The 15,157-nt window shown below is 42.2% G+C and overlaps 1 long non-coding RNA gene and 1 pseudogene across 1 annotated transcript; both read right to left on the bottom strand.

Annotated features, from left to right (window-relative positions):
- Positions 1-317: 317 nt before the first annotated feature.
- On the bottom strand, positions 318-11,321 carry LOC139360992 (uncharacterized). Its single transcript, XR_011618577.1, has 3 exons — positions 11,189-11,321; positions 7,662-7,934; positions 318-497 (listed from the first exon to the last, which is right to left on the bottom strand). It is a non-coding gene; the product is annotated as an uncharacterized lncRNA (long non-coding RNA).
- LOC139361000 (peroxiredoxin-2 pseudogene) lies at positions 1,694-2,654 on the bottom strand (annotated as a pseudogene).
- Positions 11,322-15,157: the final 3,836 nt, after the last annotated feature.

The following is a 15,157-nucleotide window of genomic DNA, read 5'->3' as shown; positions in this document are numbered from 1 at the left end:
CACAGAAAAGTAACAAATATTGGGTGCTAAACCCAGCTCTATGGCATAATGCCTCTAGGAGAGGACAGTCATACCACCTAAACGATGGGCACAGTAATATGTCACAATACCTACTGTTGAAAACATTAGGCAACACTTGGATGCAGTGCTTAAAAATGCTACACTCTTCACTGGAAGCAGGGTTCAGGCAGGAGAGGAGAGTCATATAACTTAGACAATGGGTCTAGAAATATATTACAGTTTCTTCTGAGGATACTGTTAAGACATGAGAGTCGAATCACCAAGGTTCTTATCTCAGATATATGTCAAAATGTCATCCATGGGTGATAACTAGGCAGGATTATAAAATCACTCAGGAGCTAGGCAAAGGTATGTCACAATAACACCTGTGGAAAAGTTTAGGGATGAGAGTCACCATCCTACATGTGTCCTGGCTCCAGCTACACAAGTCGTTGTTAGACTTTTCATCTAGTCTCAGGTATATGGCACAACATCACCTGTGGGCAGGGAAAAGAAAGGAAAGTCACATCACCTGAGTGGGATCTGGTCCAGTGAAATGTCACAATCCTTCTTGTGGGTTGTATTCTGCAAGAAGAATTGCATTACATAAATGTTGGTTTCAGTGACATTTCAGTGACATGCCCCACTGTGGGCAGGGCTTAGGCAGGATAGGAGACAAACTTCACCTAGGCAATTGGCCTGGATATATATCACAATTTCCCCTGTGGACAGGACCATGCAGCAGAGGGACAAGACTTGGTGCTGGGTTCATCAATATTTCACAATCTCTCTGGTGGTCAGGGCCCAGGCAAAAGAGAACAAACCTCTCCTAGATGCTGAGACAAGTAATGTGTCAGAAAGCTTCTTATTGGCAAAACCGCTCCCCCCAAAATAGTCACATCACCTGAGTGTAGTACCCCGTGATGTGTCACAATGCACCATAAGTGCAGGGCAAGTTCCACCTCCCAGGTTCATGCCATTCTCCAGCCTCAGCCTCCTGAGTAGCTGGGACCAGAGGTGCCGGCCACAATGCCTGGCTAAGTTTTTTGTTTTTTCAGTGGACACAGGATTTCACCGTGTTACCCAGGATGGTTTCGATCTTCTGTCCTCATGATCCAAATGCCTCGGACTCCCAAAGTGATGGGATTACAAGTGTGAGTCACCATACCTGGCCACATTATTATGATCCTAGCTCAGTGATATTTTACAATGCACCCATGGGAAAGAATTTAAGCCAAAATCTGTCAACACCAGGGTACTAGGCTTAGTGATATGATACAATCTTCTCATCATTTAGTGTAACATCTTTAACAGTTAGCTTGGTGTGTATATAAGGGTCACAATCTTACATGTGTTTTGGGCCATTGTATGATACACTCTACCACAGCCTGAGACTTTATGCAATATACATGAGAGTTGCAAATCTCTCTGAGGCCTACATGCTTTTATTGACTCACAATCTTACATATTGCCCTAAACTCGGTTATGATAACCAATATCACTTTTTTTTTTTTTTTTTTTTTTTTTTTTTACACCTGTCCCTAATACTTTATTGGTCACCTCTGGGCCTGTGTGCAGCTAGGTGGGAGGGCATCACTATTCAGCTCCTAGGTGGAGGCATGAGAAGGCCTTGGCCTAGCCCTCCAGCCTCCCAGACTGTAGGGTTTGGAGGTGCAGGTCTGGCCTTTCCTGGGTCAGCACAGGGCACTCAGGTGGGGGCACAGGTGGACAGCCAGCACAGTCACCTAGGTAAGGGCACAAGCTTACTATCCGTTGGCTAGCCTAATTGTGTTTGGAGAAATATTCCTTGCTGTCATCCACGTTGGGCTTAATCGTGTTACTGCCAGGCTTCCAGCCAGCGGGACAAATTTCTCCATGCTCGTCTGTGTACTGGAAGGCCTGGACCAGCCGCAGAGCCTCATCCACGGAGTGTCCCACAGGCAAATTATTAACAGTGATCTGGCGAAGGACACCCTTGCCATCGATGATAATTAGGCCCCTGTAGGCAGTGCCTTCATCTGTTTTCAGCACGCCGTAATCCTCAGACAAGCGTCTGGTCACGTCAGCAAGCAGGGTGATGTTCAGGGGGCCCAAGCCTCCTTCCTTCCGGGGGGTGTTGATCCAAGCCAGGTGGGTGAACTGAGAGTCCACCGAGACGCCCAGCACTTCGCAGCCCAGCTTGCGGAAGTCCTCGGCACGGTTGCTGAACGCGATGATCTCCGTGGGGTACACAAAAGTGAAGTCCAGAGGGTAGAAAAAGAGGACCACGTACTTCCCTTTGTAGTCCGACAGCTTCACCTCTTTGAAGGCGCCGTCAACCACGTCTGCGGCCTTGAAGTCAGGGGCTGGCTTTCCGATGCGCGCGTTAACCGGAGGCCAAAGCTGCGTGGGCAAGGCCTAGACGCACGGACGATCACACGCGTGGACCCGCGTTCTCAGCGCCCACCAATATCACTCTTGTAGGCTGGGTTCAGACAGGAAACCTATTATTATGCCTGTAATCTGAGTCCAGAAATGATTCACTATCTCACCTACAAGATCCACATATGAAACTCACAACTCCATCTTTGTACTATATTCACTTGTTGGAATCAGGACTTCCACACTGCGCTTAGTATACGTGGTATGGTGACAACTTTTGCTCTCACCTGCATGTGTAATCAAGAGTCATGATCCTACCCGTTTGCTGGGCCCAGTTATAAAACTCTGTGTATCACCTAAGGAGTTTATAGAATATGAGTTAGTATTGAAAACTTAAGTGAGCTTTCCACAAATTCGCAACCCATAACCTTACCCATAGAGCAAAATATAGTGATGATAGGCACAATATCACTATTAGTGGAACCTCAATTTAAGTTTGTCCATCTTGCCCATGAAATGAAGCAATATAAGTTTCATAATCCCATTTGTAGGAAAAAAACTTGATAGGAGAGTAGCACAACTAAGACGCTGTGCAGAGCAATATGTCAAAATGCCTTTTTTAGGCAGGGTTTAGAAATGAGGGTTATGTTAACTGGGTGTTGGAACCAGCAGTATGACACAATCCTGTGTGACAAAAAAAAAATCAGAAAAATAATGAGAGCAAAAACACCTACATAATAACTCCAAGGTAAGTAAAAATACTTTATGTTGTTTTGGCACAGTCAGCAAAGTTACATCACCAGCGTGGGGTGGGGAGCAGCAATATACCATAATTCTTTCTTTATGCAAGCCCCAGATGGAACACGAAAATCATCTGGGTGCTGGGCCCTACAATCTGTCCAAATTCCTTTTCCTGCGCATAGTTCGGGATAAAAAGCAGAATCGTATTACCTAAGTATTGGGCTTAGCAATATGTCACATCACCACACTTCAAAGGCTCAAGCAGAAGAAAAGAGTCACATCACTTAGGACCCGGGCTCAGATAATTGGCCAAATGTCCTAAGTAGGTAGGGGTCAGATAGAAGACTAGAGTCATGTCACTCAGGTGCTTTCCCAGATATATGAAACAATCTTACATGTGAGGTGAAGCCAAGCAGAATAGCCACATCACCATGATGCTGGGTCCTGAAATGTGTCACATGCCTCCCTTAGGACAGGACCCGGGCAAGAGAGTTATAATAAATAGGCGCAGGTTTTACCCTTAGGTAACAATACTCCATGTGGTCAGGGCTCAAGCCAAGAGTCACATCACCTAGACCATAGGCCCAGGGATATGTCACAAAGTCTTCCTTGAGGCATGGCCCCGTGGAAAGAGTACCATCGCCTGCATGCCTAGGCTAGCAACATGTCACTATCCAGGTAAGCAGGACCCAAGCAGGAGATCAACATCACCTAGGTGATAGGCCCACAGATTTGTCACTACACCCTCTTTAGAACAAGGCCCTAGCAAAAGAGTACCTCATCCAGCCATATGTCACTATCCTCTACTCTGTGCGTTCTAATGAGTAGAGTTATATCACCCAAATTGTTCACACAGTGATATGTCACAATGATTTATGTGGGCATGGCTCAGAAATAAATGTAACACTACCTGGGTGCTGGATCTAGTGACATGCCTTGATTCTTACTGAGAGCAAGGCCCAGGCAGAAGAGTCACATCACCTAGAGGCTGGCCCAGGTAGATAACCTAACAACATATCGGGGCGTGGAGCCAGTCTGTAGAGTCAAATCACACAGGTTCTCAGCAAAGATTTACATCACAATCACACTGGCAGAAAATTCCTGAGATGAGATTACCAATTCCACACATATCCTATTTTCACAAGTGACTGTTGGCTTCATATATGTGAGACAATGACAGTCGTTACTGACTGCTAGGCGTGCATGTAAGACTAAAATTTTATCTTGAGGTTGTTGTAAACTTCTGTGACTTTTTTCTTACCAGAAAGAGATGTAATCATTCCTGTTTCTAAAAAAAGTTATGACAGTCAAAATTACTCCTATTTGTGGGGTACACATAGGAGAGTCATTACCATGCCTATGAACTGTTCACAGATTTATGTCAAGTTTACCTCGTGGTAGTGAAACAGTCAAAACAGCCAAATAACCTGATTGCTGAGCCAGAAAAATTCCAATATTTACTTTGTAGGCAGAATACTTTGTGATATGTGACAAAACTAGTGTGCTAGATCCAGCTCTGTGGCACAGTGTCGCTTGTGGGCCACGTTCAGGCAGAAAAGGAGAGTCATATGACCTAAATGTTTGGTAATATGACTCAGCTAGATTTTGCATTCAGCACTATGTCACAATTACTTCAGTGGGCAGGATCTAGGCAGGAGAGGAGAGTCACATTACGTGGAATCTATATCTAGCGATAAGTCACAATATTTCCTGTGGGCAGGGCACTCTCAAGGGAGACACATCCCCAAGCTAATAGGCTCAGACATACGTGATAATATCCCCTCTTGACAAGGCCCAGGCAAAAGATTGACATCATTATGATTTTGACCCAGCGATATGTAACAATGCCCCCGTGGAAAGGGATATGAACCCTAACATCTCAAAACCTGGGTACTAGGCCCAGTGATATGACACAATCTCCTCATCTTTGAGGGTGACAGCTAACTTTAAGCTGAGTGTGTATATTATTGTCACAGTCTCACGTGTGTGCTGGACCACTATATGACTCTCTCCATACATCTGAGGGATTTATAAAACCTTCATGTGGCATAGAAACCTCTCTGAGGTCTACATGGTTACATGGACTCGCAATCTTATATATTGTCCTGAACCCAAGATTTTTAGTCAATGTGTCTCCTATAGGCAGATTTAAGGGTGAAGACCTATTATGTCTATGGACTGGGTCCAGAAATGAGCCACCATCCCACCTTTGGCCAGATCCATACATAAAATTTACAATTCCAACTTTGTACTATATTTGCTTGTTACACTTAGAATCTCAACAGTGGGAATTTTAAGTGTGGGATAATGACAACTTTTAATTTTTCCATGCTGTGTAATTGAGAGTCCCAATCTGAACATTTTTCTGGCTCCTGTTATGAAACTCTCTACCACTAAAGTGTTTATACAATATAAGATAGTGGTGTAAACTTCTGTGAGCATGGTAAAAATATGCAACCCAGGGCTTCTGTATTGCCGTAAGCCTAAGTATGAGAAGCAAAATATCCCTGTTGTCTCCATTCCAATATAAGTTTGATTATCATCCTTTGAACTGAAGGAAAATATATGTCATAACTCCATTTTTGGCCAAAAACTAGGCAGTAAGGTAACATCACTTAGATGCTGTGCAAACCAATATGTCACCATGCGTACTCTAGACAGGGTATAGAAAATTGGGTCACATAAACTGGGGGCTGGACCTAGCAGTATGACACCATCTCACATGTGTAAAAAACCCAGCCTGGTAATGACAGCCAAAAAACACCAACATGATGGGCCCAAGATATGTCAATATACCTACAGTGGCTCCAGCACAGGCAGGAGAATCACATTACAGGGGTGCTAGGCCCAGCAATATGCAATATGTCATAATTTCTTCTTTATGCTGATCCCAATCAGAAGAGTAACATCATCTGGTGATCCCACAATATGTCAAAATTCTCTTTTTGTTGGCATTGTCCGAAAAAAGAGGAGAGTTATGTATCTTGAGTGCCGGGCTCAGCAATGTGTCAAAATTCTCCTAATGTGAAGGCCCAGGCAGAAAAGGAGAGCCACATCACTTAGGTCATGGGCTCAGAGACATGTCCCAATGTGAGGTCCATCCAGGAAACCCCGACACTATGACAAATGAATGATGTATGCTGATGCACATACTATGCTTATCAGTCCGCCTGAGAGATCAGTCCACTTACAGGCTTCAAGGAGAGTGCTGTCAGCTGTGGCCTCAATTCACTGGCTCTCCTGGAATTTATTCAGCACACATTAAATGACAAAAATCTCAAGTAAACACCACCAGAAGGTAATTACCATTGCCGACCCCCAACGAGTGTAGAACACTCATTCACTCCTGAATGGTCAAATGTTAGTTTCAGAACCACATAAGTAAACAAGCTACTTAAATAGACTTCTACATGTTCCTTTGTTTAATACCCTTGCTATAACTCAAAAGGAATAAGGCTGCCTTCAGCCAAACACTTTGTAGAAACCTCAAGCCTTCCAAAAGATTCTGTGTGTATATTTTTTAACTTTAAGTTTTTCCCACCAGGCTGACTGAATCCCTGCATCCCAATGTCAACAGCAGGCATGGTTTAGGGAGATGAGGAGAGTCGTATCACCTAGGTGCTTTCCTAGGAATGTCACAATGTAACATGTGGGCAGAAAACAGGCAAAAGAGCCACATCACTTGGGTGCTGTGTCCTGAGATATTTCACAAGACTCTGTTAACACAGCACCCAGCAAAAAGAGCTGCATCATCTAGGTGCAGGTTCTCTGCTTACACCACAATGCTCCATGTGAGTAGTGCCAAAGCAGGGAGTCACTTCACCAAGGTGATAGGCCCAGATGTATGTCACAATGTCCTCTATAAAGCATAACCCTAGCAAAAGAATATCATGGTGCCTGGCCTGGAAATATGTCACTCTCTACTTTGGCAAGGCCCAAGCAAGAAAGCCACATAAACTCTGTGATAAGCCCAGAGATATGTCACAATGCCCTACTTTGGGCATGACTCTGGCCTAAAAATACTCTAATCTATGTGCCTGGCTGAGCAATATGTCACTATTCTTCCTTTGTGCAGGGCCAATGACAGAGAGAAGAGTTACATCCCCTAAGAGGTGGACACAAAATTATGTAACAGCAATTTTGGTGGGCATGGGGCAGGCAAGAATGTAACATCACCTGGATGCTAGATCCAGTGACATGTCACAATCCTTACTGAGAAAAGGGCCCAGGGAGGAGAGTCACGTCACCTCCATTTGGCCTAGGTAAACATCACAGTCTTATATATGGGCTGATACACTTCTGGTGAGTCAAATTACACAGATGCTTGGAAAAGATTTGCATCACAATCACTCTGTCAGAAAATTCCAGAGATGAGATTTACAATACCACACATGTCTTGTTTTCATGTGTGACAGTTGGCTTCATACATGTTAGATGATGATAGTTATTAGTGTCAACTAGCTGAGCATGCAAGGATCACAATTTCACTTGTGATAGAACCTGTGATATGTCAAAAATGCCCTCTTTTGGACATGGCCCTGGCAAAATAGTATCATCACCTGTGTGCCTGTCCTAGGAATATGTCACTCTTTTGCCCTGTATGCAGGACTCACTCCAGAAAGGAGAATTACATCTTCTAACAAACTGATGAATGAAGTGACATGTCACAATGATGTCTTCAGGCATGGTGCAGGCAAAATATAATGACACCTTGATGCTGGATCCAGTGATGTTGCAATTCTTACAGAGAGCAGGGTCCAGGCAGAAAAGTCTCATCACTTCAAGTGTGGTCCAAGTAGATGTCCAAATCTCATATATATACTGGAACCCATCTGAAGAGTGAAATCACACAGGAGATTGACAAAGATTTATATCACAGTCACAATGAAATAAAATTCTGGGGATTAGATTTGCAATACCACACATGTCCTGTTTTCATGGAGGACAGTTGCCTTCATCTACCTGTGATGGTGAAAATCTTTGCCATCTGTTGGGTGTGCATATAAGACTCAAAATTTTGTTTCTGTTCTACTCCTTGTTATGACACTGTCTACACAAGCCAAGGGTCTTATAAAATATGTGTGAGCGTTGTAATGTTCTGTGACTTTTTTTTACCAGAACTGGACATCACTCATGTACCTCAACCTAGTTAAATGGGTCAAAATTTCTCCTATTGCTGGGTTTACATATGAGAGTCAGTACTATGCTTATTACTTGTGTCTAGGTATATGTCACCATCCCCTCTGCGGTTATTAGACTGGGAGGAAAACAACATCACCTAAGTCTTCAGCCAGAAATAATACAACATTCTCTTTGTAGGCAGGATTATAAAAGAAATATAACAAAACTTGGATGCTAGTCTCATAGATTTGTAAATTTCCTGTATTCCTGTATTGGCCAAACAAAGTGTTATGCATTGATCAGGTGCTTGTGCACATATGTCACAATTTCCACTGTGCTCTGGGACTAGAAAGAAGAGTCAAGCTCTCAAATGCTGGGCAAAGTCACACTTCTCAATCACACACTTGAAAATGTTGAAAAATATTTCTCACAGTCCCACACAAGTTCTTCCTTTAGATATAAGAGTGGACATCTCCCATGAGTTAGGTCGAAGTGTAAGAGTCACAGTCTCATCAATAGGCAAGGTCATGTATAAAAGCCCCATTCCCACTTGAAGATTGTACTCCAGTAGGAGAGTCAAAGCACCACATGAGTGCTGGGTCATTGTTCAAACATCAAAATGCCACCTGTGGTTCACTTTCATTTATGAGAGTAAAAATTTCAAGCTTCAACTGCCTATCTGTGTGAGATGTAGTACCTCATTTTAGTCTCTGTTCATGTGAGAGAATGCCAATTGTGTCAGCTGGGTGTGCATCAAAGAGTCACAATAGCACCTAGTTGCTGGTGCCTGGTATGACACTCTACGTATCACTCAGGATTTGCATGATATATCTGAGTAGCATACTGTTCTGTGAATACTTATAGGTGGGAGATCTAGCATTTTATCAATGTTTTTAAGTCAGGCTATGAGAGTCAAAATATCTTCCCTGACTGGATTTCAGTATGACAGTTGTTACTTTGTATATGAGCTTAATCAAGGAATAGGTGACAATTTCACTTTGGACAGAGATAATCAGAAAAGTCATATCTTCTAGGTCCTGAGACAGGGATACATTATAATCTCCTTGGTAGGCAGGACCTAGTCGAAGAGCCATAAAAAGGGTACACTCTCAAATAATATGTCATAATATCCAATGTACACAAGGTGGAAAAAAAAGTGGATTCTCAAACTCCCAGGTGCTGCATTCAGCAATAGGTTATAATTATTTCCCTTGGCAGTGTCCTGGACAAAGAGGAGAGTCACATCACCTAGGTATTGCGCTCAGTGGTATGTCACCATTTCTTTGGGGGGCAGGATCCAGGCAGAAGAGGAGAGTCATATTACCTCCATGCTATATCTAGTGATATGTCAGTGTTCCCTGTGGGCAGGGCACTGGCAAGAGAGACATACCACCTGGCTGATAGTCTCAAGATATGTGACAATATCTCCTGCTGTTTAGGTCCATGCAGAAGAGTCATGTTGTTATAATTCTGACAGAGCCATTGGTAACAATACACCTAAGGAAAAGAATTTGAGCCAAAAAGTCTCAAAACCTGCCTTTAACTTTTAGTTGAGCATGTATATTAGAGTCAGAATCTCATGTGTGTGCTGGGCCAATGTACGACACTCTCTACAACATCTGAGGAGTTTATAAAACTCCTTGAGAGTTGCAAACCTCTCTGAGGTTTTTATGCTCATGTGGACTCACAATCCTACATATTGCCCTAAACCCAAGTTTGATAGACAATATCTCTCCTAAAGGCAGGGTTAAGGGAGAGCACTTATTATTATGTCTGTGATCTGTGTTCAGAAATGAGCAGCCATTTCATCTGTGACCTGATCCACGTGTAAAAGCCGCAAGTCCTACTTTGTGCTGTATTCCCTTGTTAGAATCAGGACTTCAACAGTAGGCATTGTAAATGTGGGATGATGATTACTTTTAATTTAAACGGGTGTGTAACTGAGAGCCTGAATCTGAAATTTTTGCAGGCCCTTGTTATGAAACGCTCTACCACAAAGAGTTTATACAATATAAGTTAGTGTAAGATCCTGTGAGGTTGGTTTCACTATGCAACACAGGACCTTAGCTATTGTTTTAAACTTAATGATGAGAGAAAAATATCTCCTATTGGCAGAATCTGTGAACTGAAGCAAAGTCAATGTCATAATCCCATTGGGAGCAAAATTAGGCAGGAGGGTAATATCACTTAGGCACATTTCCTTCTGTAAGCAGGGTATAGGAATGGGCTGCAGGCCACATTAACTGGATGCTGGATCCAGAAATATACCATCTCACACATAGAAAAAAACCCAGCCAAGTTATGTGAGCCAAAACACCTATGCAATGGGCCCAAGATACATCAAAATATCTTTGGTGGCTCCAGCACAGGCAGGAGAGACACATCATAAGTGTTCTGGGCCCAGCAACAGGCAATATGCCATAATTTCCTCTTTATGCAGAACTCAGGCAGAAGAGCAACATCATCTAGGTTATGAGCCCTACAATAGGTCACAGTATCTTTTTGTGAGCACAGTTCAGGAAAAAGAGGAGAGTCACATATCCTGACTGTTGGGCTCAGCAATATGTCAAAATCCTCCTATAATGAAACCCCAGGCAGAAAATGAGAGTCACAACACTTAGATCACAGGATCAATGATATTTCCCCATGTTTCCATATCCGAAGATACGTTATGATCTCTTCTGATGACACTGTTAAGACACAAGAGTCAAATCACCAAGGTTCTTGGCCAAGGTACATATCAACATGTTATCTGTGGACTATAACTAGGCAGGATCTTTGAATCACCCAGGTCCTGGGCAAAAATGTATGTCACAATCACACTTGTGGCAAGGTTCAGCGATGAGGGTCATGATCCTACACATGTCCTGGCTCCAGATAAACAGTCATTAATAGGCCTTTGATCAAGTCTCAGGTATATGACAAAATATCACCTGTGGACAGAGAGAAGAAAGAAAACTATCACCTGAGTGGGTACTGGTCCAGTGAAATGTCACAAGCCTCCTTGTGGGAAGGACTCTGGAAGAAGGGTCCCATCACCTGGATGCTGGTTTCAGTGATATATCAAAGTCTCATCCCCACCCCTGCCCATTGGCAGAGCTTCAGAACAAGAGAAGATGAATATCATCCAGGAAATTGGGCTGGATATATGTCACAATGCCCCTTATGTGAAGGACTAAGGCAGGAGAGTGACCTCACCTTGGTGCTGGGTTCAGCAATGTGTCACTGGTGTTCAGTGTCCAGGCTAGAGAGAAGAAACACCACTTAGGTGCTGAGACAAGTGATAATTTACCAAGTTTCCTATTGGCAGAACTGCTTCAAAAATAGATTCACATCACCTGGGTGCAGTACCCAGTCATGAGTCACAATTCACCATAAGTGCAAGGCCAAAGCAGTAGTAGGAAGTCACATCATTTATGTGATAGGCCTAGATAAAAGCCTCAATACTCTTCGTTGGCAGGGTTAAGTTCAAGGTTTTACATCAGTGGGTTGCTGGTCCCAGTTTGTAAATCTGCCCTTTGATGCATTGCCAAAAGGGTATTACGTATTGCTTAGGTACTTGGTGCATGTATGTCACAATTTCAACTCTGCTCTGGGCCTAGAAAGGAGAGTCAAAACACTTAGACACTTGGCAAAATCATGCTTCTCAATCACATACTCAAAAATGTTCGGAAATAAGTTTCACAGTCCTACACATATGCTGGCTTTGGGTATGAAAGTCAACACCTCAGCTCAGTGTGGTGGCTCACACCTGTATTCCCAGCACTTTGGGAAGCTGAGATGGGTGCATCACGAGTTCAGGAGACTGAGACCATCCTGGTTAACATGATGAAACCCCATCTCTACTTAAAATACAAAAAATTAGCCGGGCATGGTGGTGGGTGCCTCTAATCCCAGCTACAGGGGAGGCTGAGGCAGGAGAATGGCGTGAACACCGGAGGCAGAGTTGCTGTTACCGAGATCATGCCACTGCACTCCAGCATGGGCAACACAGCGAGACTCTGTCTCAAAAAAAAGTCAACACCTCCTGTGAGTTGGGTCGAAGTACCAGAGTCACAGTCTCAACAATGGGTAAAATCCATGTGTAAGAGCCCCAATTCTATTTGAATACTTGAATATTGTGTTCCAGTAGGAGAGTCAAAGCACCACAGTTCTGCAGTTTCATGATGCAATCATCACCAGACCCCCTTTGGATAAGATGTGAGTATGTGAGTAACAATGCTTATGTGTGTGAGACTTTGTACCTTATTTGTAGGCTCTGTTCATGTGTGAGAATGGCAATCATTTCAGCTAGGTATGCATCCAAGAGTCATAATAGCACCTAGTTCCTGATGACTGTTATGACACACTTTGTACCACCCAGTCTTTATATGATATGCCTGTGTAGCATACTTCTCTGAGAATTCTTACAGATGGGAGATCTAGAACATTACCCATTACTGTAAGACAGGCTAGGAGAGTCGAAATATCTTCCCTGACTAGGTCTAGTTGTGAGAGTTATTATTGTGTATATGTGCTGAATCCAGTATATATCACAATTTCATCTATAGACAGAGACAAGACAGAAGAGTCACATCATCTGGGTGCTGAGCCAGGGATACTTGTAATCTCTTTTGTAGGCAGGACTAGGCAGAAGAATCATAACACTCCTCGGTACAGTCTCAAATAACATGTCATAATGCCCACTGTATACAAGGTTGAAAAAATAGTGGATTGTTACACCCTCTGTGTGCTGGGCACAGCAATATGCTATAATTCCCTCTCTTGGTAGAGTCCAGGACAAAGAGAAGAGTCACAGCACCTTGGTTTTGCACTCAGTGGTATATCGCAAATTCTTTGGTGGGCAGTATCAAGTCAGAGAGCAGAGTCATGTTATATATATGCTATATCCAGTGAAATGTCACAGTGTCTCCTGTGGGCAGGGCCCTGGTAGGAGAGACACATCACCTAACTGCTAGTCCCAGAGATATATGATAATGTCCCCTGTTATCTGACTCTGAACAGAAGAGTCACCTTATGATGATTCTAACTCAGCTATATATATATACACACACATTATATATATATATAAACCATATTTTATATATATAAAATCCATATTTTACAATCTGAAATCTCATATACACACACACATTTTATATATATATATATATAAAAAATATACACACACATTTTATATATATATAAATTCCATATTTTATAATCTGAAATCACAATTTGAAATTTTTGCTGGCCCTTGTTATGAAACTCCATATATAATCCACATTATATATATATGTATATATACACATTGTGTATATATACATGTTATATATATGTGTGTGTGTATATATATGTGTGTGTATACATGTTATACATATATATACATGTTATATATATATGTGTGTGTGTATATATGTGTACACATATATATATATACACACACACACAGCAGTATTTCACATTCCACTATGGTAAATAATTTCAGCCAGAATTCTCAACACCAGGGTACTATGTAATATGTACCAGTACATATTATGATACAATTTCCTCATCTTTAAGGTGACACCTTTAACTTTTAGCTTGGCATGCATATTACAGTCACAAGCTTACATGTGTCCTGCATCATTATATGACATGCTCTACAACATCCAGAGGCTTTATGCAACATACATGAGATTTAAAAACCACTCTGAGTCCTACATACTCATATTTACTCACAATCTTACATATTACCTTAAACCCAGTTATAATTGTCAACATCTAATAGGCTGAGTTCAGACAGGACACCCATTATTATGCCTGTGAGATCCAGAAAATAGTCACCATCTCACCTGTAGCAAGATCCACGTATGAAAGTCAAAATTTCAACTTCGTACTTTATTTACTTTTTTATACTCAGGACTTCAACAGGTGGCTTTGTAAATATGGGATGCTGAAAACTTTTGCACTCACCTGCATGTGTAATCAAGAACCATGATCTTAACCTTTTGCTGAGCCCTGTTATAAAACTGTATACTGCCCAAGCAGTTTTTTGAATATGAGTTAGTGTTGTAAGCTGCTGTGAGCTTTCTACAAATATGCAACCTACAACTTTAAATATTGCCCTAAGTGTAAAGATAATAGGCAAATATCTGCTATTGGTGGAATCTCAATTTAAGTTTGGTCACCATGCCTCTGAATTGAATCAATGTAAATTTCATAATATCATTTGTAGGAAGAAAAAAATAAATAAATAAACTTGCCAGGAGGGTAGCACAACTTAGGTGCTTTGCCAAGCAATATGTCACAATGCCTTCTCCAGGTAGGGTTCTAGAAATGAGGCTTACATTAATTGGGTGCTGGACCCAGCAATATGACACAATCCCAAATATGGGGTGGGGTGGGGGACAGACACACTTCTGCTGAGTGTGCCCAAAATAAGTAAAAATACTTTCTGTTTCTCTAGCACAGGCAAGAGAGTTACAGCATCAGGCTGAGGGGCACAAAAATGTGCCACAATTCTGTCTTTATGCAGGACCCAGGCAGAAGACAGAAACATCATCTGCGTGCTGGGCCCTGCAATATGTCAAAATTCTTTTTCATGGACATGTTTTGGGAATAAAAGAAGAGTCATATAACCTAAGTATTGGACTTAGCAATATGTCACATCACTCCATTGTAAAGGCTCAAGCAGAAGAAAAGAATTACATCACTTGGCACACTGGCTCAGATACATGGCCCAATGTCCCAAATAAGCAAGACTCAGGCAGAAGAGAACAGTATATCACCTAAGTGCTTCCCTAAGTATATGAAAAAATCTAACATGTGAGGAGAAGCCAGTCATAAGAGTCACATCAGCTGATCCTCATTCCTAAGATATGTCACAAGGTTCTCTTAGGACAAGACTCAGACAAGAGTGTTACAACAAATAGGTGTAGGTTCTACCTTTATGTCATAATGTTCTTTGTGTGCC

This window comes from Macaca nemestrina, chromosome Y (genome assembly GCF_043159975.1).
Source record: "Macaca nemestrina isolate mMacNem1 chromosome Y, mMacNem.hap1, whole genome shotgun sequence".
Classification (NCBI taxonomy): Eukaryota; Metazoa; Chordata; class Mammalia; order Primates; family Cercopithecidae; genus Macaca; species Macaca nemestrina.
Note: the sequence above shows the minus strand (reverse complement) of the source record. Positions and strands in the feature narration are given on the sequence as shown.